The sequence below is a fragment of the Phaenicophaeus curvirostris genome, chromosome Z (genome assembly GCF_032191515.1).
Source record: "Phaenicophaeus curvirostris isolate KB17595 chromosome Z, BPBGC_Pcur_1.0, whole genome shotgun sequence".
NCBI lineage: Eukaryota > Metazoa > Chordata > Aves > Cuculiformes > Cuculidae > Phaenicophaeus > Phaenicophaeus curvirostris.
In genome coordinates this window covers 3457898-3485061 of record NC_091431.1, presented here as the reverse complement: position 1 = coordinate 3485061, position 27164 = coordinate 3457898, and positions in this window count along the sequence as shown.

Genomic DNA, 27164 nt, shown 5'->3' with positions numbered 1-27164 from the left:
AATTCAGAAAGTCCAGGGGACTCTGGTTCTTCTCTATTCCCCTTAAAAACAATTTAGTAATATTGCAATTCAGATATATGAAAGGACATAAATTGTCAAGTTTACTCTTTCTGTGAAGCATGTAAATGCCTAAAACACCTTACAAATAAACAATTTGTGTTTTCAAGGTCTGCTCTGTGTTGAAACATATAAACAGACAGCATAGCTCAGCAAAAAACATGCTGAGTTCCTTTTTAAGATTTAGAGCCTACCCAACACTGATACTAACTTTAAACAGAATCTGCATTTCTGTCAGTATTTCATGCATGGGGTCATGATACAAAATATGTACTGAGCCTCTTTGCCAAGGCTGGCAAGTGGAAGGACTCAGCTTAAGGAGTCTTCTGCTTAGCTGTAGTATGCTGTTTGTTTTCTTTGGTTTGCCGTTACATATTAAGTAGTGACAGGAAAGGGCTCCGTGCTTGTAAAACCAAAAATAGCCACTCCCAAGCTATTATTAGAGCAATTTACAGAGACAGGGGCATGGAAGGTACCTTTCAAAGGTACATAACATCTTCTTTCCTGGTCCCTTTCAGACTCTGAGCACCTGTCACCTGAGTGTTTCTGGTTTTGCTACTCTCCACAATGTCTAAATTTCCCCTTGAATCACAGAATCACAGAATCAGAGAATAACCAGGTTGGAAGAGACCCACCGGATCATCGAGTCCAACCATTCCTATCAAACACTAAACCATATCCCTCAGCACCTCATCCACACGTGCCTTAAACACCCCCAGGGAAGGTGACTCAACCACCTCCCTGGGCAGCCTGTTCCAGTGCCCAATGACCCTTTCTGTAAAGAATTTTTTCCTAATGTTCAGCCTAAACCTCCCCTGGCGGAGCTTGAGGCCATTCCCTCTCATCCTGTCCCCTGTCCCTTGGGAGAAGAGCCCAGCTCCCTCCTCTCCACAACCTCCTTTCAGGGAGTTGGAGAGAGCAATGAGGTCTCCCCTCAGCCTCCTCTTCTCCAGGCTATAGGACTTCCTTTTACCAACACATGGAGGAAGGTTTCTTTAAAAGACCTTATATGAAAAACTGTTTTGAATCAGTTGGAACCAGGTTAAGGCAAGTATCCTTGCCAGCAGTGATTAGTTTACCATCACAACTAAGCAATGGGTACTATGTACAGCAAATTTCAAAGCTGGAAGATGCACCTGTTGGCATTTGCCTTAAGCAATTTAAGACCTGCCTGTGGTTCCAGAGGGAAAAACTGAATAACTACCAAAGGTACTTACAGAGATAAGAACGGATTTATGCTGGTAGTCTACAGACAGGCCTGATCAAGTGAAAACAGTGTTTATGCAGTTTAAAAAGTTTTATTTAATTGTTTTGGTTTTTTTCTCAGAAAATTAGTCTTTCATTTTCTACAATCCCGATAATTAGACAAGAGATTCAATGGTGAATCAGTGAATTTTCAGAGCAAGGGTCAGTTACAAAAACATGGAACAAAGTACTTTTAATCAGGTTCTTAATAGGAAAAAAGAAATGTGCCACTTACTAATACAATAAAAGTCCTTCTATTTCTAAAATCAAATCTTTTCCATAAAGAAAATAATAGAATGAGAGAGAAAATTGTCTCTCTAATAAAAATAGTTTCCAACCTTGTCTGCTTTAGGAATAGAAGTTAACAACGCTCATACCTTAGAGGGACAAAAAGGTTACCAGGTCACATCACCCACCCATTTGAAAGGAGAGAGTGAAACCAGACTGAAAAGAAATTGTGTTAGCATGTATTAAAGACAACTTGCCTATTTTACATCTTTAAAATCTGTTAATTGGCCTGTGCTAGGAACACACCCTTTATTTTGCACAAGCCAAGGATATGTGTACATACACTTTGTAGGCATAATAAATATTTTGGACTTACACAGCATCTTCAGTCAGAGTATTTCCAAGCACATCACAAGCAACTAACGTCTTTATTTCATAACGTCACTGTGAATAAAGCTATTACTTTTCCGCGTCTGACAGATGGAGAAATGAGATGACTTGAATAAAGCTCACCTCTTTGCATGGGCCACCACCCTCCACTTGTACCCTTTGTGTGGGCTTCCTGAACAGCAGCCAGCTGCACCCTCCTGCCCCAAGACTAATCAGCGCTCAGGATTTAGACGTATTATAGTTCTCAGATAACTCAATTCAATGCTTTTGTCTTCATCATGCTCTTTTTACCTTAATGGCAAACTTTAGACTCCAGAAACCTGTTGAATGTGGACTGACTGGTACATGCACAGAATGCAGGGTTTATAGTCACCATTACTACGTGATGAGATAAATGTCGTAGTTAACAAGTGTAACTTAGGTGACTATGCGGCTTAGTCAAGACACACAGCAGAAGCTAAAATTTTGGATCCCAGTTTGAAGAATTTTGCAGAATAGTGTGCATGGTTCAGTGAGCAATCATATACATTACACTAAAGTACATCTGAACGCTAGATAACTTCAAATTTGCTCTTTGGGAATTGAAACCTTTCAGAAAATATTTGCTTTGCAAGTACAGCTCATTTACCATGTCAGACAAGGTGACTCTTAAACATCATAGCAAACACTTGAATTCCAGTATAATCACAACACCTCATTAAAGATGAAAAATAACTTTCACGCACAGGCATGTTTTGGGTTTGCCAACAAAAGCAAAGGAAACGTTACAGAATCTGTTGGGCTCAGTGAGTAGCTTTGAGGATGCAGGAATATAAAGTGGTGAGGAGCATCAGGCCTTGAGAGGGTGTCAAGAAAGCCATGAAGCTGGAAAGGACAGCAAGATGCAGAAAAGAATAATTTACTGAGAAGCTCCGATTCAGAGGAGCCGTTAAACCATTCCTGAATGTGAAGAATTGAAGTACTTTTTTACAGACCGTGACTTTGTTTTGGGGCCTTTACACTGAAGCTGAACTGCAAGGGAGTTATTTCCATGTTATTGATATTTAGTTAAAATAAATATTAATATGCATGGTATAATTATACATATATACTGTATGAGGTATGGTATTTAAAATATAATATAAATCTATATAATATATAACATGATATATAGTGAAAACATAATCTATATCATATAATATGTAACATAACATACTTAACATACAACATTCAATATAGTATTTAGAATATAAATATAATCTTTTCTGTCCTTACGAATTCCATGAAGTAACACAGAAAATATTAAAAGGTCATCGGTAGCTTCAATTTTCTCTATTTAAATAATGTAATTTTTTTCATTTCAGAAATTTAAAAGGTATTGTTTAAATAGCTTTAACATCACAATGTTCTACCATGATCAAGATATGCCCCTCACCATCAGCCTTAACAGAAATATTCTGACATGACTATCTTTTCTGCAAAGATTCACTAGTCCCTCATAGCAATCCTGTCCCCACAGGAACAAAATACCAAATCCAAGTCTTCAGTCTTCAGAAACACTTCAGAATGTGCCATGATGAATAATGAGAGAACAAAATTTTGACCACAAATGACTAGAAAAAGGTAGTCTTGCAAAATGTATATATAGGTTGCACCCCCGAGTTAGTATGCAGAACCCGTCTAGGCCTGCAAAACACATCCACCCTCCCCCACAAAAATGTAGCTTATTCTTGTCCACAAAGCGAAAATCCATCCTACAGATTTGGACAAGTAACCAGGAAGATTATTTTAGGTTAATTGTAAATGTAACTGGTTCCTGGCTAAAGAGCCAGGGTGCACTCCCTTGTACATATTTGCATATAAGTAATTTATTGCCCTGTTCCCTTGCTCTGCAGCCGTCTGTAAGGAAAATGCAGTAACAGAAATAACCTACTGTGTACTGGTTTGCTTTCCAAGCCCTGTTTTGACAGGGCAGTCAGCTAAAACCATTCTCTCTAGAAAAGCATAAATTCTAAGTTATTTTTCTAGAACCCTGTCCTGCAGAGAAAATCAAAAGGAATCTTCTGCAGCACAAGAATCCAAGTGAATAAGATAAAATTTATCACCCTTAAAGGGTTCAAGCTGCCTTAAATATTAATCAGCTACTGTGCTGTCTGTATATGAAAAATACTTCCAGGCAAAAAGGAAACAAAATTAGAGCCCAGATATAGACAATAACTATAGATGTTTTCTTGCATGAAAGTTTACTGGTTAAGTTGCATTTGCAGCTAGCCATATTTCAATCTGTGCAACATCATAGGATGCTTTCTCCTCATTGTTCTTGAAAGTGATCTGGCTCTTTATACTAGTTTGAGCTTTCTTTCAGAGGAGAAATTTCAGACACCTGAACTATGTGTTCCATACATTGATCTCTGTTGTCTGCAGTGTCATGGAAATCACTTTTGTGAGGTATATTATTTAGCTGTATTTTTATTTTTCAGTCTTTAATGAAAATGTTTCATTTAGAAAGAGATGCGAAGATTTTTTTTCCCTAGAAGTGTTAAAATTGTCCTGAAAGCCTGGTCTGCTTTTGATATTGTTTTTTGTCCTTTGTTTTGTATTTTATTACTATTTTTGTTTGATGTGAAACCCCATTAAACATGCTCAATATCTTTTTATCACATGAAAACAAACTTTCTAGTTTACCCAAGTTGATAAAGAATCTATCAGAGAGTTTACTATGTTGTAAAATTTTAAAAAACTTGAAAATACTCATTGCAGAACTTTAGATTAGTGCTGAACTACCAAAAAGAAAGAGATTAAAGTTTTAACCAGTAAATCCCAGAAATATTCTTACACTTCAGAATTGTCTAGGATCTTTATTTGCAAGTATTATTGTTAAATCTAATAAGCAGAAGCTCTCTTAACCTGTTTTTATCCTCTGAACAGTGTAACAGCAAAAGAAATGAAGGCGTAAAGATGAAAACATAAGGACGCATTGAAGCTGAGAAAGTGAGAGTAGTTTGAGATAAAGAGTGAGAGCATGAGTAGCTTTTACTTCCAGAGTAAGTGTGTATAACACCATATGCTCAGAGGAATCTATCAGAGAAATCAGCTCCTGAGGGCTGAAGTACACTGAAATTACATGTGGAGATCAAGGAATTAGGAACCAGCCTGAACCCTTGATCAGTCAGTTTAGCCAATGCACAAGTGTCACATACAGATAGTTTTTTTATATGTATCAGGCTATTTCCTGAAGTTAATGACAGCTGTAACCAGATTTAGGTGTAATAATTGTAGCATTGCTATATGTATTCTATGTGTACTTACAGTATTTGGCCATAAATGCCTAGAAAAATTGTGATAGAGTGTTTATTGTATGCAGTATGAAGCTCTACAATTTCCTAGAATGATCAGAATGAGTACATTAACTGATGATTGTTCTGATTTTCTTTTCAGTCACCCAGGGCTTGGGTGGAACGCACTGAAGGACTGTACATTTTCTAATTAAAAACCCCATTAGATGATTACTGCTTATTTTCATTAAAAACTGAAATTAATCTTGCAGCAAACTGCCTAGGGACATGAAGTGAGCAACTGGATGGTTGCCTTTTTCATTAGGTCAGTATTCTGGAAGACACAGACTATTTTCTAGGATGAGATCAGAACCTGCCATCTCTTCTGGACTTGCTGGGAGCTGATGGGTGGCAGAGTTGGCTTGGAGACAACCCAGGACCTTGTGGGATTCTGCTTTACACACCAAATGAAAAACTGTGCAACTACGTTTCCTGATTTACTTCTCATTTGAAGTACAACTGCAGAGTAGCATTCCACCTTTGAACTAGAATCTGAGTGTATACTAGGGCAGAATTTGGGTCTGGATTTAAGAATAATATATGCAAAAGGCATCTATCCCACAGTATAATGGTAAAGCTCGTGTCCTGCTCATCTTATTCATTTTGAAGAGAAACAGTATGAAGTGGAACAAGCAGTTTTTGCCCCAGTGGTTTCAGAGTCACTGTTAAGAAAGTGATGAATCATATTAAAAACAGGGATTAGAAGCTCTGTCAGTGTAGATTGCTCTATTCCCTATAGACCTGAGTAAGGAACTTTGTTTAAACAACTCCTTTTTCTCCCCTGAAGAGATTAAGGCTCTTTATCTCTCTTTGGCCTACAGGAGAAAATATTTTCTGGCACTCATAATAATACTTCTAAAGAGCCTGTGTCTGGGGTAGTATCAAATCTGTGATTTAAATACTGCTGTTCTCTGTGAAGCACCGAGGGAAAGACATAATGAAGGTCTATCTTCATGCTTTTGGTTTCAAGTTCAGCCTACGAGTATCAAGCTTCCTCACCAGCTCCAGTCTAAAGTACACACCTCTCTTGTCACTCCATCTAGTTAAGGTTTTAGGGAATAAAGTTTAGACTCTAACAGGTGCCATTTGATGTACATACTTGTGGAATGGTGCTGCCTACTGTCTGGGCGTCGACACAAGGAATTTCTTCACGTATGAATAGATTTCCCAGTCACGCATCAACTTTGTCAGAGTCTTCGGAGACAAAGCGGAGGAGGAGAAACATTTGCTAAAATATTTGCAATACATCCCCTGATCAGATGGCAACAGCTGCTTGCAATCAAAATGTATCTCTCTCTATTGAGTGCTCATGTTGTGAATACAGAAATGGATTCTGCTTATAATAAAATGAAGGCAATTTATTCTGAAAATAAGAGCCACAGAGAAGCTGTCCCCTTCAATTTCTCCGTGAGTGACACAGAGATGTTCACCATTCCTGTTTCTATTAGAAGCGGCAAGTTTGCTTCTCCTAGGACCACGAACCTACCACTGTTATTACAGGATGTGCTTGAGTCTCAGGACACAAAGAAGCCTTGTTCCTCCACACCAGCTCCTACATTTCTTGGGTGTCCCACTTGCTCCTTGGCAGAGAACACTGCTGGATTAACCATGGCACTTTCCATGCAACTCCCATGTCTGTGTCTGGCAAGAAGACACAAAAGGAAATTGTTTCAGAAGAAATACTGATCTTGGATAGGGCTCAAAGACTGGGGCTCTTTCTTCCTTTTCCCACACGCACCTCCAAGACTGAAGGAAATGTGCAGCTCCCCCTTGCATTGTAAATGCAGAAAGCAGGAGCTACTTATCGATAGTGCTATTTGCACTGGGCTCCTAGGGGCATGATTTCCCTCTGTACATAAAAACTGAGTGCTTAGAGAAGCACTCGTATCAGATGGCTAGGGATACTTTTAGGACTGGCAAACAAGAGATGAATTTACTATAAAGGCAACCCATTTAGTCTCTGGTTCAGAGCCAGCTTGATCATGGTGGGACTGCACTTCTGGCCAACTGAAGTTCTGAATGTAAGTCCTGGAGAGAGATCTTCAGTAGCAGCGAACAGCAAGATGAGAAAGCGACAATAAAGAAGACACAGGCACATGTGTATTTGGAATTTGTTTTAAAAATGTTCATATAATTAACACAATCAAGCATAGAGCTTGTGCTATTGTGTTGTTTGTAACAGTGCAAAAATCTGTTCTATTTAAAAATAGAATTCTTATGTTGTGTTTCTGTCTTAAAAGGATATACCAACCAAGAAGAGTTTGGCATAATAAGTAGGAACATTTCTGGGGCTGCCATTAGAGAAAAGTAGAGTGGCACATTTTTCAAGAGCAAAAAGCAAATGAGCAAAGCAAAATATGTTTGCACTGAGTGTTCATAAGTACCTGTGATTGTTTGCTCTAGTCAGTTTACTTTAAAAAATCTGAGAAATATCTTGATTCCAGTAAGTTCTTTGGGAGGAAAGGCCATTTTTTGCCTGTGCTTAACCTGTTCATCAACATTAAACTTCCATTATAAGTGAGCCCACTCGTGCAGAAAGTTGGAAGAAGAACACCTCATTGTTACTATTTCAAATTCCAGGTCCAAAAGAAATACAAGATGTTACCTTTGAAATTTTTTTAATATAGCTGAAAATTTCTATAGCCACACATTATCTACTTTGCAGTTTCACTGCATCAGTTCAACACAGCACAGGATAGCAGATGTATGAAGAGAGTCTATTAATCATTCTCCTTCAGTTTTTGTGGTTTTAGCTCCATTGATAACTCAAGACAAATTACTGTAAAGCAGGCATCCTCCATTTGTTAGTACAGCGAGGATCCCGATTACAATACAAAGAAAGGCAAAACTCACATTATTTATGTCTAGCACCTTATATGACCATAGTACCTAAAACCCTCATTCCAGAAAGGAGTTCTGCCAAAATTACGCTTACCGTATTCCATGCATCAAATTGCTCATCGTGCAGGAGGAGCTTTTATGAACTGGCCTAGAAGTTTTGCATCTGCAGGAGGAGAACATACCATTTGTAGTTTTATGTACTCCAGTATTTTCTGGATCACTGATTTTAGATTTCTGGAAATGCATCCTCCCATTTGAAACACCAGCACAATAACTGGTAGTAACCCACAAATCCTCCACCTCTGCAAAGCACGGATTCTCATTTTACTGAAAATGAAGGGAAAATTTTAACTGGTAAAGCTGCTACTTCTGTTTTTATCATACACCAAATCTTCTCTAAACCCACAAAGACAAACAGCTACCAAATGTTGGGTTAAGTAGATTAAGTTCACAACGCGTGCACATCAAAGGAATTTCCAGCTAGACAAACAGCTATACTGCACATCTATGTCCATGTTTAGGAAAGCCTTTGGACCTGCTACTTTTTGAATGTCAGACTGAGAACTCTAAAATAGAACAGCCAGTGTTTCTAGAAGATAGAAGCATGTTGTACCAATTCTGCAGCAAAGATGGATTTACAATCTCCAGTGGAAATTGCATTCCACTTCCTTTCCAAAAGGAAATATTCTGATTAGGTTTTTGGGCTTTAAGAGAGAAGTAAGTAAAAATAGGATAGAAAGCCATACCTCAGTGAAGAGGAGACAGTCCAGGAAAAAGGAAAGGGAAAGGTCTGTGAAATATAAACCTTTTGATAAGGTTTCTTTGTACTTCTATGCTTCCTGCTCTTCACAGATAGCAGCCATCTTCTTGGAACTAATCAGTTTTTTAGATATATGGGCAGTGCACACCATGGGGAGGGACTCAGTCCCCAGATAAAGTACTAAGTTGCCAAAATAACTGCACAGAAAAAATGGATATAATAGCAGTTTTATTATCTGGACTACTACCTCTACCTTTTCAGAGACTATCTGACTTAAAATCTAGTAGTGAAAGGATAAGACAATACTCTTTTTAAATTAAATCATGTCACAGAAATTTCATCACCAATATAGCTGGTCTTTTAGACCTCCCCAGAAGATAAGACTTTTATTTCCTCTAGAACTATTCTGTTGATGGATTTTGCTTTAATGCACAATATATCAAAATAACAATTGCCCAGTACTTGGCAGGTGCAAACCAATTTGTTCAGCTTGGAATGCTTGATGACTTTTTATGATGGCTGTGACACTACATTTGTTTGGCTAGTGCACTGAGCATACAGTGAAAAAGATGCCAGAAGGCAAATTCATGACGAAAGAACTGATCTGAAAAGAAAATCATTGCAGAGCATTGTTTGTATTGGTATTCTTTACTGATCGGACAATTTAAATGACTCTGTAACTGTCATAGGCATAAAAGCTATCCAGCCTGACACAGACTTGTAAAGAAGGTTTGCAGTATACTGTGCATCTCCTCTTCTCTCTATGATCTTTTAATAAAACAGTAACAGAAAAAGCCTTTCTTTTAAAAATTAAAAATATTAAAATATTTTTTAAAATGTATGTTTTTTTTTAACTAATTGTTTCTCTGACAAAGTTTTACACTTTTATGAGGTGAACTTCACAGCTCCATAGATCCCTATCAAATTAAATATATTTGCAGAGAACTTCCTTACTTCTCACTTCACATATTGTTCTAAGACAGAATTTGTGAGAATGGTATATATGCCAAGAAACTTTAAAATATTGTACCAAAACCTTTGAGAATTCTTGGCCAACTAGGGTAAGCAAGTGTAACTTTAAACTGGTGACACATGCCCATTTACACGAATCTTTTTGTTTCCATCTGAGTGTCTGTCATTCTATTTCTCAAAGTGAGTTTACATATATTTTCCTAATTCTGTGTTTAAGTTTCCAGGCACATTCACTTGCACATTTAGTACTGCAGTATTTTTTTCCCCAGTCTGATTTTGACACTCTACTCTCCTATGTTCCATTAAGATTTAAATCCACTTTTCATACTCTGCATTGAAAAATTAATGTCTCACAGCCTCCAATGAATCCCTCTTTCCTCTAGGAACAAAGAGGCAAAGTTTGTTTCTTATAACAATTGCCTAAATGTATCCCATGGCATGGCAGCGGGTCCTGATAACAGATGTGGCAACAGCTGGAGAAATCTTTTTTTTTGCATTTGAAATTGATGCTTGAGTCTATGCACAGTCAAATAAATCTCTGGCATTGCAGACATGTAAATTCTTGTGGATGCCTTTGACTGTGCAGAAGAAACACTCGTCTTTCTCTTTTTCTCTTTTCCCTTCACTTAGGGGTTACAATGCTAAAGGGAATTGACAACCTGAGCCCTCCTTTGGAAGGAGTGTTACTCTCCATCCTGACAACGGCTTAGGGAAATTCTCAGGGAAAGTGAGAGCACAGGAATGCACACAGATCTCTGAAAATCTGAAGCACTTGCTCTTGTTTGCAGGATGGTTAGAAACTGGATGCCATCTCAGGTTTTCTATGAAGCAACCTTAAATTTTCTGAAGTTTGAAACACCTCCAGGATAGGCAGCAGAGTGTGAGGTATCCAGGATCTAGGCAAGGGAGAGTAAGAATTTATCATACATTTTTCGTGTCTCTTCTTTTTCTTCATTAAAATAATGAGTCTTATAGACCTACTGTGCCTTGTCTTTTGATGAAAGTTCAAACTAAGCAAAAATGTATTCAGAAAATCATCACTTAAGGCTGTATAAACCTTACACCTAGCTGTTTCTGTTGATGTTGTCCCCATTACAACTTTATTTTTCAATCATACCCTCAAAATTCTGGTTAAATTTAGTGGGTAAAATTCTAGTTTCAGCTTTTTACTGCATAATACTAAGTCAGGCTAACGTCTATAAAGATCAATGTGTTCTGATGTAAGAGGCTTTCTTGTTATGTTTTTTTAGTGTTTAAACTGTAGAAGGGCACTAACTAGGAATGTATGCTGCTGGAACACTACCAGAAGCCAACAAATAGTCTGCCTGTTTCTTAGGATTATCTGTTACTACCTTTCTGCAACACACGTGAAAAGAATGCCTCCTCAAGAACAGCATTTCTGATATCTCTGTTACAATCGATACTGATAAAATTCCGACTAGCCTCTAGTTTCTGCAGGGCCCTGATTTCCTGCAATATCTCCTCTGATGTCCAAAGTTTTGTGGTCAAGTAGAGGACTCTCTAGGTGTTATCTAGGTGCTACTTTGCAGCAGACAGGCACCACATATGGGATCTAGAACCAACTGTGTAACAGTAAATGAGTATTGCCTTTGAACAGCTAGTTCCAAAAAGCAGCGAGTGTCTGGTATCATAAACTTAACCACAGGCAACAGATCTTTGATGGCTTAAACTGTATAGAGAAGAAATTCATGCTGTTTCTCTTCCGCCTGCCACTCTCCTTATTTTACCTGCCCTCCAGGGAATCAAGCATCTGGAATCAATTAGATGAGCCCATATTCTGAAAGGCTCTCCCAATAACTGTTAAACACGAATGTGGTTTTTCAGGTAGCAGCTGCAGATGTTCTGGCTAAGGATAACAGGAGTTCAACTCTTTGCCTTCTGTTTACCAACCTGGAGAAATTAATCTCTTTATGAGGGTAACATTAAGTATATAGACTTGTATGTAAGTAAACAGATGACTCTCTACATAATGTATAACAAGTCATTTCACCCAGAAGGGTTGAGAGCATGTCTTGTGCTTTCTTTTCCAACATGTTTTGACAGTCAAGAGTAAAAAGAGGCAGGAAAGAACTAAAGTTGAAGCAGAGTCCTGCTGGGGCTAAAGGGGGTTTAAATAAGTTATGGATTTCTATCCTGTCATTGTTTTATTGCAATACATTACTTACTGTTATATATTAGGCAGTGTTAGAGAAATGCATATATGAACTCATAGTTGGTATGAGTCCAATTAAAATAATTATGTGAAACTGATAATTTCTGAGATTAATCAGCTACTTTTTGTGATCTTTTTATAAGCTGTTGGAGAGTGTTCAGAGGAGGCCACAAAGTTGGTGAAGGGTTTTGATAGGAATGGTTGGTCTCGATGATCGGGTGGGTCTCTTCCAACCTGGTTATTCTATGATTCTATGATTCTATGAAGCAGTACAAGGAGTGGCTAAAGTCACTAGGCCTGTTTAGCCCAGAGAAGAGGATGCTGATGAGAGACTTGATCACCTTCTACAGCTTCCTCACAAGAGGAGGAAAGAACAGCAGCCTCTGATCTCTTTGCTGTGGTGACCAATGACAGGACACAAGGAAACTGCAGGAAGATGTGCCAGGGGAGGGTCAGGTTAGAAGGTAGGTCAAGGTTCTTCACTCAGAGAGTGGGAGAGCACTGAACAGCTCCCCAGAGAAGCAGTAATGACATCAAGCCTGACAGCATTCCAGAAACCTTCGGACAACACTCTCAGACACACAGTGTGATTGTTGGGGTTGTCCTGTGCAGGGACAGGAGCTGGACTCGATGATCCTTGTGGGTCCCTTCCAACTCATCCTATGATTCTATGTTGAAAAAGCACATGAGGTGGCATCACATTTAGAGGACAGATTTCTACTGTACTTATAAATGGCTTTTTTATACTTTCGTGATAAACATAAAACGGATAAAATTCTGAGGTTTTAACCTTTTGTTTCACTTTTTACCTTCTAAATTCTGAAAGATTCATCAAGTTTTAAACAAGCACGTGTCCAGCTCTTGGGAAATTTTGGGTTAATTTCTGAAAACTCATTTCAGAGTTTTGTAGGAACTGCATCAGGTTATTTTTCACAACTTCAAACCAAACTTCAGGACTTCACAACTTCAGGACTTTCACAACTTCAGGACTTTCACAAGTTCAGACCAAACTTCAGGACAAAGCACAAGGTTATGCCAATTTTTGGATTTCTGATTTGAACTTCTGTAATTGTAGGCCCACCAATACTCTCATGAAACATGTAGAAATTCTTATCTTTGACTTTTTCTCTAAAGATCAAGAAACTGAGACGAATATGTCATGACTAATTTACAGATCACACTACGGGGGGCCCCATTATAAATGCAAGAGCTCTAAGCTAACCTTAGCATTTTAACTATTTGATCATGCTTCTTTTAATTTAACGTTTCTGAAATTAATGTTCATACAATGCCTGTGACATCAGATATTTAATAAGAATTTCATACTTCTGCAAATAAATAATACTTTTAGGAACAAGAACTGCTTCCTACATAATCCACCATTCTCTGAAATACAATAGACAGTGTCCTCTGATCAAGAAGTACAGAATTTAAATCCTGAAGCAAATAAAAAGTGCAATTATAATAGGGTAATTGCTACTGTAATTCTGTTGTATTTGAGAAATCAGAGACCATATAATTAGACTGAGGGCTGTGAAAACTGTAATAACCATTGTGTGATGTTCTACAGTGAACGGGTAGTAGCAGTAACCAATACACTCAAGAGGATAATGCGATATCGAGAATCATTATCACCTCATCCAACAACAAGTTCTTTTTTTTTTCTCAGATTCATGTTCTCAATTCCACAAAGGAAAATCAGGGCAAACCTCATGGCGTGGTGGGAAAAGAATGTGGATAACCCTCCATATGATGTTCAATGTGAACCCCAATTCAGGTCCCTAAAGTTATTTGTTATGTAGCAATGTATATTTCCATCCTTAGAGAGTGACCCCCAGATGTTCTCACATTATGTGTGAATGATTCAGCTGCAAAATATTCAGTATATATATAAAAAAAAGGCTCGAGAAGTCATAGGCTACATTAATTCTCCGTGTAGAGAGATACTCACTAAGCCTGTAACATTTTTCTCATAGTTGCTACTATAATAATCTAAAATACTAGAACTGCCTTAAGGAAAAGTAAATAAAAGAGTCATCTTCAGGCATATTTGTGAAATGATCTTAACCAGTTATGCAGCAAATAAAACAAGTTCCCACACAAAATGCAAATATCTTCGTTCATGTATCACTGATGTAAGTTTTTTGGCTTCTCTGGAGGAATGCCTAACTGGGATGAGCGAAGCAGACATCCAACATGGTCCGTTCAGTAAATGTGCAGAGGCACTCAAAGGAAAAAGGCTCAGTCCAGTTAGTGCTATGACCTCTTGACCCAGGGACTGCTAGGAAACTAGTATGAATTGTGGAAATGTATTAGCTGTTCTAGTTTACAACATCAGCAACCAGGCTTGTGGGCCTGTTCGATGTGCCAGGATTGCCAGGAAATTATTTTTTTTCCAGAAATGTCTTATGACACAGGAGGTGGAAGCTACTACTTGGATGATTTAGAGCTCCCTGGAAATATCTGCCACTCATGGATAACTCCTCTTCTGGCTAGAATCCACTGGCTTTGCAAACTGAGGGTAATGTAAACGTGGTTCCAGATAAGATCCAATATCAAACTCTTTAACATTTTCTTTCTCGGAAGGAATTTGTCCTAGAAAACCAAATCTCATTGTTGTTAAAATCACGTCAGAGATACTCCATATGACTTACAGAGTGGTGTCCAGGATTTCCTGAGATCTAGGGGACTGTGTACTTCAATCTCTTTCAGATTTAATGAAATCCAGTAGATTTTTTTTGAGTAAATTTCTCTTGTTTTCAAAACATCTCCTAAAAAATGTTTTTCCTTTTCTAAATGAAAGGTCTTGTCTGTGTGGCCATGTAGGAGAGAAGTCTTAACAAGAAAAATTGTGTTAAAAGATGGTCTATATCTTAAGAGAGTCTGAGGATAAAAATACAGACACTGCAGACTTGTAGTTTATAGAATGGGAATGTCTTTGAAACTGAGAGCTATGAAGCTAGCCACATGTTCTATGTTTTTTAATGACTCCTGATATTTAAGGCAGCTATAACAGCCCTTAAGGAGTCTGAAAGAAAAAGATCAGTATGAAGAAGAAGTGTTTGCAGGAAGCTACTTGAAGTCAACACATGCACACAGAGTAAAATCACAGGTATGGCTCTGCTAAGTCCAAATAATCCACAATCACTTTAACTTTACTAGTACTGAATCCCTTCATCTAGCTACCTAAAGCATGACAGTTGAAACAGTGAACGTACTTGTATTATTATAGATTTTACAGTCATAACATATTTCTATGATATACACATCATATTAAATGTTAATATTCACTGGTTCTGGCACTGGAAGGGTCACTTGGAGCCATGCGATCTCCAAATCTTTCTGAGTAGGATTAAGCCAGAACCTTTTGGGCTGCAGGGCTGGAGGCAGCTTTGGACCCTACTCAGGGATTCACAGGCAAGTGCTGAGACACGTGTGGCTTTCTGGAAAAAGAGCAAAACAAAGAGGTGTGGAGGATGCAATAAAGGAAGGAAGCAAGAAGGGAAAAATAATCAAGGTGGAAAATTGTGAAGTTGCTGCCAAAGCACTGAAACCAGAATATTTTACAAGTAAAAATGTGACTGAGATCTTTTGATTATGCACCATTTTGATTCTTCTTTCTACTGTTTTCTCCCACTAACATGTTCATCCACCAACACCTGTACTGAGGATTTTAATTCCACTCATGCAAATAAGTTGAGGAAACACTCTGAGATCTTTCTTTCCTGATGTCCCAATCAGCTTCTTTTCAAGCAGCATTTTCTCTCCAAATGACTGTCAGGAAGGTCCATTTCTAGGATGATATAAACACTTAGTATTTGATTATATTTTTCTGAATTATTAGTACAGTCCTGTGAAAGGCGATCTTTGTCCAAACACTGAAAAATGTTTCAAAAGGAGAGGCTGTAATAGTGACAACAGCCATGTGGCCTTGAAAGTCCTGCTGTGAACACCCTCATCAGAAACTTTCATTCAATATTTATTAGGGGAGACCTCATTGCTCTCTACAACTCCCTGAGAGGAGGTTGTGGAGAGGAGGGAGCTGGGCTCTTCTCCCAAGGGACAGGGGACAGGATGAGAGGGAATGGCCTCAAGCTCCACCAGGGAAGGTTCAGGCTGAACATTAGGAAAAAATTTTTCATGGAAAGGGTCATTGGGCACTGGCAGAGGCTGCCCAGGGAGGTGGTTGAGTCACCTTCCCTGGAGGTGTTTAAGGGATGGGTGGATGAGGTGCTGAGGGACATGGTTTAGTGATTGATAAGAACGGTTGGACTCGATGATCCAGTGGGTCTCTTCCAACCTGGTGATTCTATGATTCCGTGATTCTATAATTCTATGATTCTATTTAGATGTTACTGCTGTCATCACTAGAACAAATAGTCGAGAGAGAAGAAAGGGCAGTTTTAGCCAAAAAAAGGGTTTTCTCTTTTCTTGACTTAGGAATGCATTAACTTGTATCTGTTCCCTAGAGTTCCCAAGAAACCATGAGGAGGAGTGCGGTCCTTCAGCTCCTGACATGCCCACCCTTCTGAACCTCCAGTAGGAAGGAGCCAGCACAGTCCTGTAACCCTCCTTCAGGCCCAGTCTCTGATGCATGCTCCCACAAAGATGATCCTGGGTCACTGCTCTGCAAGCAGCCGTGTGAAATGGCATTTACATGCTGCACAGGGATGGAGGAAAAGGAATGAGAAACGCACTATCAAACTAAAACTGCCAGCAGCTACTCCCTGAACATCTAAGACTTCATTGTCTCCTCTGATGGGGAGGAGGCATAGTAAACACTGGTGGTAATGGCAAACAGACAAGTCAAGCAACAAATGTAGTTGCTTTGTGTTTTGTTCAACATCTTTACTTTTTGCTACATTTTTTAATTAGAGTTTTAATTACAGATGAGCTGTCTAAAGCAATAACAAACTTCCTTTCTCTTTTTTTTTAAATCCTGCTTATTTACATACCTTCATATTCCCAAAAGTTATCAAGTGGCAGATGATAGTTCTAATTACCTCTTCAATGTACCATGCTTGTCACATCATGGTTAACTTTTTTGATGGTTCTGACCTTTTACTCAGTTGAATAAGAAGATAAAATGATCCAGGGTGCTTTGGCATCATCTCAGTAACTGCTCTGAAATAGTTTGGGTGACTTGCAAGGGTAATTAAAAATATTATGACAATAACTGCAGAACTCATGAAAGCATTATAGGCCAGTGCTGCTTCTGTACTGCCATTTCCACAGTGATAAAGAAATTACTGTTATTTATCCAGGTTATTACCATACTTAATTCAGATAATTCTAGGCTATCCAAACAATGCAGAGAAACACAAATCACAATATTTGGTTCCTCCACCAAGATGGTAGTAGTGTCCCTCTATCACTCGTTCTAGGAATGCTGTATTTCTGCTAATGAGTTAATCTATCACCTTATAGCTGCTGCACAGAGGTTAAAAATTTTACTTTGAGATATCAACTGGTCTCTTTCAGGGTGGTTCATGCACATGTATATCTTGAAGATATTCCTTCTAGTGTTGTGGCTGTTATTTTTTTCCTTCTTTAGTACCAATCTGCCAAAGCAGAAGGTTATGCCAAGCAGAAGAAGGCTTTACCGACTACACAACCTTATAGCTCAATAACTCCAGGCACAAAACCTCACCCAGACTACAGCTGGGAGAAAAATATAAAAATTGTGACTCCAGGGTAAAACTGGGAAGTAGACCAAAATGAATTCGTTTTCATTATGACTAATTCAGGCAAATGTCTCTCTCCTGGAAAGTGTTTAAGCACATGCCCCTTTGATTTCAATGGGAGTAGAGGGAACATTACAAGAAAAGAGTTGGCAAATTTTCATCTCAAGGGTATGTTTTCATGTTTTGAAAGTATATACATATATTTATTCTCTTTAGAAACCATATAGATGACTTATAAAACAATGACTTGAATCAAAAGTCAACATTCAATTGTATGCTTATGCATATAATTGTTTCTACCTGGTTTTTGATAATTTCAAAGAAAATGAGAAAAAGAAAATTCTTTTAAAAATTGTATGTCTGCTCCAAGACCTACTAAAAGAAAACCATACTTACTGAAATCATTAGTTGTTGTAGGATCATGGAACATTTCCCCGGGAAAGCACTGGTCTTACTCCTCCAAACATCATTGAAATTTTCCTAGGATAGATGTGAACAAGATGCATTTTTTTCTGCAAAATCAATAACAAATGCTTTCTGTTTCACAGTGCCAAAGCAGGCAGTTCAGCTGTTGCTTCTACATTTTTTTTTTTTCCTTTCCTAAACTCTGGATAGAATATATTTTCAGAGTTAGACATTTTTCCTATTGTCTTGGTAGCTTTCGTCACCAAGAGCTGCTGACAGTCTTGTCTCCCCTCGCTCAGCTCATGTTTCTTATAACTCCAGTGCAAATGACAGAACAAAAACTATTTTACTCTGTGCTATTCTCCTCTTGATACTCCTTTTGTTTGTACATGCTGAACAACTCCTGAAGCAAGTATGGTGAGGAGCAGACAGGTGGTGATGGTCAGGATCTGTTAGTTTGCAGTCCTGACTGATAAAAGTATGAGAGGCATGACTGGTTTCCAAGCATCCTGACACTCACTGTTCTTCACTCCGTGTACTGGTCTATCTCAAATTCATGAGAATCAAAGGTGCTTTTCATAATGACTTAAATGGAAAAAAGGCATAAGTACGGTCAAGCTCATTCTAGATCCCATACGACATCACTTGCAGCTCCATACTTTGACTAACTCGAGTTGAAGGATTCTTTCCATTCAGAGCAGCGGACTTCAAACTGGGTCCTAAAAGACTCTGTGGACTCAAGTGGCAGAAGCGTTACAATCTTCTTCAGAATCCGTCTTCAGGATGTTAAGAGACCTACAACAATAAGACTATTTTATGTGGTGTAATAAAAGGAAAATAAAAGTTAAAATTTGTGTGAAGAAGTAAGGCTTGATATTGGAAAAATAATCTGTAGCATAGAGTAATTTCTCTAACCCTTCACTGTCATTATTGACCAGTATTTTGTTCTGCAGGATGTTTTTCATTATAAACCTGAGCAATGATTAAGATGAGATAAAAGGTATTATGAATTCCTGCTTTAACACTAGAATTTAACTACCTTTCAGTAAGTGGGACTCTGAATCTTAAAACATCTGAAACCTAAAGGTGTGATACCACAAAAGAATTTAATTCTTCCTCCCAATTTAGTACCATGAACTACACAGTTGAAACTTTCCCCTGCATTTTATTTTAGAGAATATTAATTAAAGAGTTGGTCTTGAAATGTCTGAAAACATCATTAAAATGTATCAGCCTGAAAAACAACAACAACAAAAACCTGGAGAAATAATTGATCCCTGAGAAAGTTTGTGGATGGATGTTTGGGAACAGAAGAGAAGTTAAAAGTTTAGCTAAGATACATGGTAAATTCATTAGATCAAAGTTTTTTTAGTACAGATGAGTTTTGTACACTTCTTGCATTATATCTAAAGATAATGTCAGATATCTGAGCTATATCCCCTGGGCAAAATACTGTATCTTCTCCTTTCTAGTGATTTTTAAGCAGATGTTTAAAATTCTTTGTTATTTTTTTTCTGAAAAAGTAACAGATAACAAGCAAAGTGTCCTTGCTAATATTCCCTCTCTCACCTAATACCCCTGTAGATTAGCACAGATTGGACTAGAACAAATGATCCTCACTCTAAGCTGTCACTTGCTGAATAGGTGAGTTTGTGCCTGTTTCTGCATGCAATCAACTCATAAGAAGGCTAAAAATACCCACACAGAACTTTGGGATACAGTATGCGCAAAGCATCATAAGACACCATAAGAGAGAGCATTTCAGTCATTAATGATTGAATTTAGTCCAGTACTGCTTCAACACACAACCTCACTGTTCATTGCTTCAGTGCACCAGGTGCACAGGCTGCAGTGCAAAGCTGTGGTAATTACTGTTCTGTGGCAAAATGATGAGTTGACTTATATGAATTGGAAGGTGATTGCTTCAAGACTTAGTGCTTCAGTAAACCATGCAGTTATTACATGTCATTGCTGAGCTGGTGATTTTAAAGAAGTCCGTATTTTAAAAGAAGTAATAATCACTTAGTTTTTAATTTTACTTTAAATTCAGTTCAAATATTTTGTTCAGAAGACAGTAAGTTTTGAGTGAAATGCAGATACTGTTGAAGTTGGCTATAAACACTCAACATCTTCAGTACGATCAGAAGTGAATGCTATTCTTTTATTAAAACATATCTATTTTTCTCTTGAACTCAATGATATCTATGGGCCTCACCCAGGCAACTTGTACTAGTTATTATACATCTTTCCCAGCTAACATCGGATATTCTGTCTAAATCGTTGAGAAAACTTGCGTGGGACAGAAAGGCACAAGTCAGGTTTTTTTCCTAAAGCTTTTTTTTGCCAACTGATGGGAAGAGAAATGATTAAGGATACAAAATTTGAAAATCTAGGTAAAAAAAACAAAATAGTTCATCATGCTTGAACCCAGGGCACAACTAAGACCCACACAGCAGACGCTGACTGCCCGCTGTTGGGACAGGAAAGAGAATCAGAAGACTAAAAGTGAGATAACTCGTGGGTTGAGATAAAAACAGTTTAATAAGCAAAGCAAAAGCTGCACAAACAAGTAAACTAAAGAATTCATTCACTACTCATCGGCAGGCAGGTATCAGTCATCTCCAGGAAAGCAGGGATCCACAACACATAACAGTTATTTGGGAAGACAAATGCCATGAATTCGAATGTTTCCTCCCTTTCCTTCTTCTTCCCCCAGCTTCATATCCTGATCATGATATCATGGGATGTCATAGGATATCCCTTTGGTCAGTTGGGGTCAGTTGTCTCAGCTGCGTCCCTTCTCGACTTCTTGCACACGTTCCTAGCCTACTCGCTGGGAGGGGGGCAGTGTAAGATGCAGAAACTGCCTTGGCTTTGTGTGAGCACTGCTCAGTAGTAACTAAAATGTACTTGTATTATCAGCAGTGTTTCCAACACAAATCCAAAACATAACCCCTTACCAGCTACTCTGAAGAAAATTAACACTACCCCAGTCAAACCCAACACATGGTTTTATATTCCCTTTCCTGGAAATATCTTGAAAAACACAGCCAGTGTAGTAGGATTCCATTGTCTGTGTAACAGTCCATTTTATCACACAGCAAGTGGCCAGAATTTACCTTTCCATTCATTCACAAGTTCTTTTTCACAATTTATGTCTGATTTGCAATCATTTCCATGTGCATCAATGGAGTTAGATTATTTGTCTCACTTTAACTAATTTTCTAAACTCCGTGCTCTCGTATAAACAGTTTTCCACTTTGAAAGACTTTGGTTTTGTTTTCTTTTGAGTGTCTTTTTTGAGAAGGCAGATTCTGTGATTAATAGCTGTCAATGCTGTGTATAATTACATCTTTCCTTATAGCCGAAATGTTTGCAGAACTGGTGTAGGATATTTTGAAAAGTGGACCTTTTGCTCATTAAAATAGTAAAAGTTTATGTGGGCATAGAAGCCATGTTTCCTGTGAGAGGAATGAGGGCCAGTCTTGAATGGCATTACTCATTCAGGAAACCAAATAAGCCTATTTGGAGTCTATTTGCATGAGAAAGGACTGCTCTGTACATGGGGAAGGATTGTAGAAAGAAATCTACACACACTCAACTCCTGACATGTCTGACATGTTGATTAAGGCCTTTCATGAGCAGAGAATTTGCTTGCAGCCTCCCACTAACACGTTGGGCATTATTAACTGCTCTACAGTTCTACAAGCAATACATTGGGAAAAAAGGGGGTATGTGCTTTACTCAGTGTCTTTTCATAGAGAGAAAGCATGAGATATGTGTCAAAAACAGTCTGCAAGCTCTACTCTTAATTAAGAGCATTTTCTAGTAAAGACAGTAAGTAAAACAGCTGCAAAACTACTAGCTTTACAATGGAACCAGAACGACTTTGCCTTGCCCTTACTGTGGTGCTGGAGACTGAGTGGCACTGCAGCAGGTGTAGCAGGGCTTGCTGTCCTTTCAGTATTGTGAAAAAATACATCAGCTGGGAGGTGGGCATGAGAAGCGTGAAATCAAGGCAGGGAAGCCTGAATCCCATCAGAGACTTCTGCATCCAGGATGAAGTGGGCTTAACATTTTATCCGGGAGAAGAGGAGAATTCTGCTTATCCCGCTGTGAGCACTGTGGATACAGAGACACAAAAGCAGACAGGATGGGGCTTGCTGGCGGCAAGTTGTAGCTAGCAGGTTAGGAGACAGCTGTGATTTCAACAGATGGTTTGACTTGATCTGTTTAAGCCACCTCTAACACAACCATGAAAAATGACACACTTGGCAGACTACTGTAACCAAGATCAGTCCCTCAAGGCTTTTTGGTTATGCCACATGCCCTGCAGCAGCACAGAAGTTGAAGCCGAACCAGTGGCTTCTATCCATCCTTGCTCATCTTCTCTCCTCAGGCTATGGATTTTGTGTTGTGTGGGTAACACCTCCAGCACAGACTTTCAGCCTCCTGAGGTGACACCCTGAAAAACACAGGCTCTCTTGTCTGGGGGATGATGGTTGAATAAAACTATCTTATGGTTAGAAAATACATTTGGCCATTTTCCCAAGAATGTTTCATTCTACTGAGAAAAGAATGCCCTAAGTTTTCAGGAAGGTACTTAGACAAGAAGAAACAGAATTACAAAGGCTATAGGCTAAAATTGTTCTTCTTCAAGAGGTTTAGTGAAAAGGAAGATGTTGTAATGCCCAGGAGCTGTGATACAACTGAGCTGGTGGACCAGACCAGTATTATTTAAGAAGCCCATGCGCAGCTCACTGGTTAATACTCGACTAAGCTGGTTGTGTACGTGGGCTTATGGTAGTCTTTCCTATCAGAGCAATATAAAACCCTGGTGAAAAATGCCAACTGTAACATACCATACCTAGACAAAACAAAGTTGAAGTGGCCCATTAGTCTGTGACATCTGAACCAATGTCTGTTGGAATAATGAAAAGCATTTCTTTGAAATGAAGGATAATTTCTGACCTTCAGTCTAAAGCCAAGAACCACTCTCAGCAATTGACTGAAAATACAATCTTCTTTATAATATCTTCTAGAAGTAGAAATAAAGAAGTGATAGGATGACAGAGTTAAAGATCACCAGTCTTTAAAGGAAAACCTGTTTTGTTTGTGGCCTGATTTAATTTTGTGTTTCTATCACCAAATATTAAAATGAGGATTCAGGATGTAAGTTTAAATGAAAAGTTGCAAATGGCTGAGTCTCACTGCAGTTTAAAAGAATAAATATGCTCAAATACCAAACACTTCTAAATAATAAGCTCTACTGTGCATATTATACGTTGTTTTGTCGCGTTGCTTCTTTAGTAAATAGTACAGATAGACTAGAGAGACTTCGGGAAGGAACTGAAAATAGATCAGGTGATCTGAAGGAAAAAGGAAGGAATTAAGAGAGCTATATATGTAGAAAAATAAAGTTATGATTAATGACAGTAGGAAGACAACCAGCACAATATACACACCTGAATTCTGTGCCATTTTTATCTTCTTGAGTCTTTATGGAGAAAAAGCAACCTCACAACAGGATCCAGGCCTGAAACTTTAAAATAAAATCCTCAATGTGCAGTGGTGCTATGCTCGTTGCTATGCCTCTTTGAAACGTGCCAACAGGCCTTTGTTAACTCATTTGCCTGCTAAGTTACTCTGCGATATGATCCTTATTAACAGTTACCACGTTATGAAAATTGACAGGGTGTCAGAATGTAGCACTGTTAGCCAATGTCACCTCCTTTTCACCACTAGTTGTTATTGTCTTCACACCGTCCCCTCCTCTGAGAGGCACAAAGGTTTAGTGTTGTTGGGTGGTGAATGAGATCTAAAGGATCATTCAGATCACAGAGAGATGCCAGCAGAGTAACTAAAGCTGTGACCCACCATTAGCATCCTTACTCCTTGTGTCTACAGAGCACTGTACCTGTGGTTAAGATATCTAGAATCAAATTACATTTGGAACTTGATTCTCATGAAAACTCAATAGGATGATAAGGCAGTATGCAAGGAAACAAGATGCAGAGGGGCAAAAGAATAAAGTAGTGATGATGATATGGTAGAATTTTCAGTTCTAAGTGAGGTGAGGAGGGGGATTAGCAGAACAGTCACATTAAACTTCCAGAGGGCAGAGTTTGGACTATTGAGAAGGCTGGTTGGCAAAGTCCCGTGGGAGGCAGTCCTTAAGGACAAGGGAGCCCATGAGGTCTGGGAGCTCTTCAAAAAGGAAATCCTAGCAGCTCAGGAGAAAGCCATGCCCACGTTCCGGAAAAGGAGCCTGCAGAGGCAAAAAAACCAGCTTGGGTGGATAGGGAGATCTGGAGGGACATCAAAAAGAAGAGGAATGTCTATGAACTTGGAAAGAAGGGACAGGAAGAAGGATGGACTACAGGGAGAAAGTGAGATCATGCAGAGAAAAAATCAGGAGGGCTAAGGCCCAACTAGAGCTCAGACTGTTCAAGTCTGTGAAAGATAACAGAAAATCTTACAATAAATACATGAACAATAAAAGGAGGACCAGGGAGAATATTCAGTCACTTTTGGATGCAAATGGAACAACTGTGACAGGGGATGAGGAAAAGGCTGAGGTACTTAATGCCTTCTTTGCCTCAGTCTTTAATTGTAAAGAAAGTTGTTCCCTCTGTGTACAAACCCAGGAGTCAGAGGAGCAGAACAAAGCTTTCACGATCCATGAGGAGGTAGTTAGAGCCTTGCTTGCCCAGCTAGACACCCACAAGTCTATGGGGCTGGATGGATCCACCCAAGGCTATTGAAGGGGCTGGCGGGTGTGCTGGCCAACCCCCTTTCCATCATCTTCCAGCAGCCCTGGCTGACTGGGGGAGTCCCACTGGACTGGAGGCTGATGTTGTGCCCGTCTACAAGAAGGGTCTCAGGGAGGATCCAGGGAACTTCAGGCCTGTCAGTCTGACCTCAGGGCCAGGGAAAGTCATGGAGCAGGAGATCTTGAGAGCGATCATGAAGCACATGCAAGAGAACCGGGGGATCAGGCCCAGTCAACACCTTATCACTTTCTATGACGAAGTGATTCGGCTGCTGGATGAGGGAAAGGCTGTGGATGGATCTTCCTGGACTTCAGTAAAGCCTTTGACACAGTTTCTCCCAGCATTCTGCTTGAGAAACTGTCACCTCTGGGCTGGACAGGCGCACACTCTCCTGGGTGGAAAACTGGTTGGATGGCCGGGCCCAGAGAGTGGTGGGAAATGGAGTTAACTCCAGCTGGAGGCCAGTGACAAGTGGTGTCCCCAGGGCTCAGTGCTGGCTCCAGCCCTCTTCAATGTCTTTATCAATGACCTGGAGGAAGGCATCGAGTGCACCCTTAGCAAGTTTGTGGACGACACTAAGCTGGGTGGAAGTGTGGATCTGCTGGCGGGTCGGGAGGCTCCAAAGGGATCTGAACAGGCTGGACCGCTGGGCAGAGTCCAATGGCAGAAGGTTTAACAAGGCCAAACGCCGGGTCCTGCACTTGGGGCACAACAACCCTGAGCAGCTGCAGACTAGGAGAAGTCTGGCTGGAAACTGCCTGCAGGAGAGGGACCAGGGGGTGCTGGTTGACAGTGACTGAACGTGAGCCAGCAGTGGCCCAGGTGGCCAAGAAGGCCAATGGCATCTTGGCTTGGATCAGAAATAGCGTGACCAGCAGGTCCAGGGAGGTTCTTCTCCCTCTGGACTCGGCACTGGTGAGACCGCTCCTCGAATCCTGTGTTCAGTTCTAGGCCCCTCACCACAAGAAGGATGTTGAGGCTCTGGAGCGAGTCCAGAGAAGAGCAACAAAGCTGGTGAGGGGGCTGGAGAACAGGCCTTATAAGGAACGGCTGAGAGAGCTGGGGGTGTTTAGCCTGGAGAAGAGGAGGCTGAGGGGAGACCTCATTGCTCTCTCCAACTCCCTGAGAGGAGGTTGTAGAGAGGAGGGAGCTGGGCTCTTCTCCCAAGGGACAGGGGACAGGACGAGAGGGAATGGCCTCAAGCTCCGCCAGGGGAGGTTCAGGCTGGACATTAGGAAAAATTTTTTCCCAGAAAGGGTCATTGGTCCCTGTCAGAGGCTGCCCAGGGAGGTGGTTGAGTCACCTTCCCTGGAGGGGTTTAAGGGACGGGTGGACGAGGTGCTGAGGGACATGGGTTAGTGATTGTTGGGAATGGTTGGACTCGATGATCCTGTGAGTCTTTTCCAACCTAGTGGTTCTGTGTTTCTGTGGTGCAATGCCTCCTAATATGAATAGGAGTCTACTATCTTTATTCCAACAGTAAAGTTAAGAAAACTTCTGGATATGAAAATAAGAACGTTTACACTTGTATAAAACCACATAAAAATATGCTGAGATAAGAAATAACGATTTTTTTAACCCGCAATACAGAGGGAACAGTTTTGAGCCAGAGGAGACACTGAAAGTTGGCATCATGTGTTCTGCTATGTCAGAGCCTGAACTCTGCTCTCACAGAAATGGGAACACAGACAGGACTTCTTGACCAGTGACCTTCATCTGGGTGCGGCCACCCAAAAGCACGTTGATTTGGACTGAGCAGGCTTTAAGGGGAATGTTTACTTGAAAATACTTGAATGTTATCCATTAGGAGGAAAGCGTTGCAAAGATGCTTCATATGCTGGAATATTCTTGTTCCAAACAAAATCCAAGTGTTCTAGGAAAAATTCCAGATGGAGTGAGAGTGTAATGCTCAGGCAGCTCTGCACTGTGCATGCACATCACTGGGCACAAGAAAAACCCTCTCTTTTCCTTCTGTTATTGTTCACAAAGCAGTCTATGTTCCTTGTGTTGTTTTCCTGACTTATATGAAAGGATAAGGGCGGAGAGGGATGATAATGCTGTTGAGTTCAGCATTGTCCTGCTATCCACTGTGGTGTGAGGGAGTGAGTAATGAATCCACACTCAAGACTGTGCCAAAGACAGAGTTTTCTCCTCATATGAAGAATGTAGAGGCCCCAAGTCGTTCTCAGCATGCAAAAACATTGATCAAACTGAATTTATAACCCACTAGACTGTGTAGAATGACTTTGGAACAAGCTGTCATCCTAAGCCTATATGTTTCAGAGAGAGATCAGAACAAATCTTAATGCTTCATATCATATA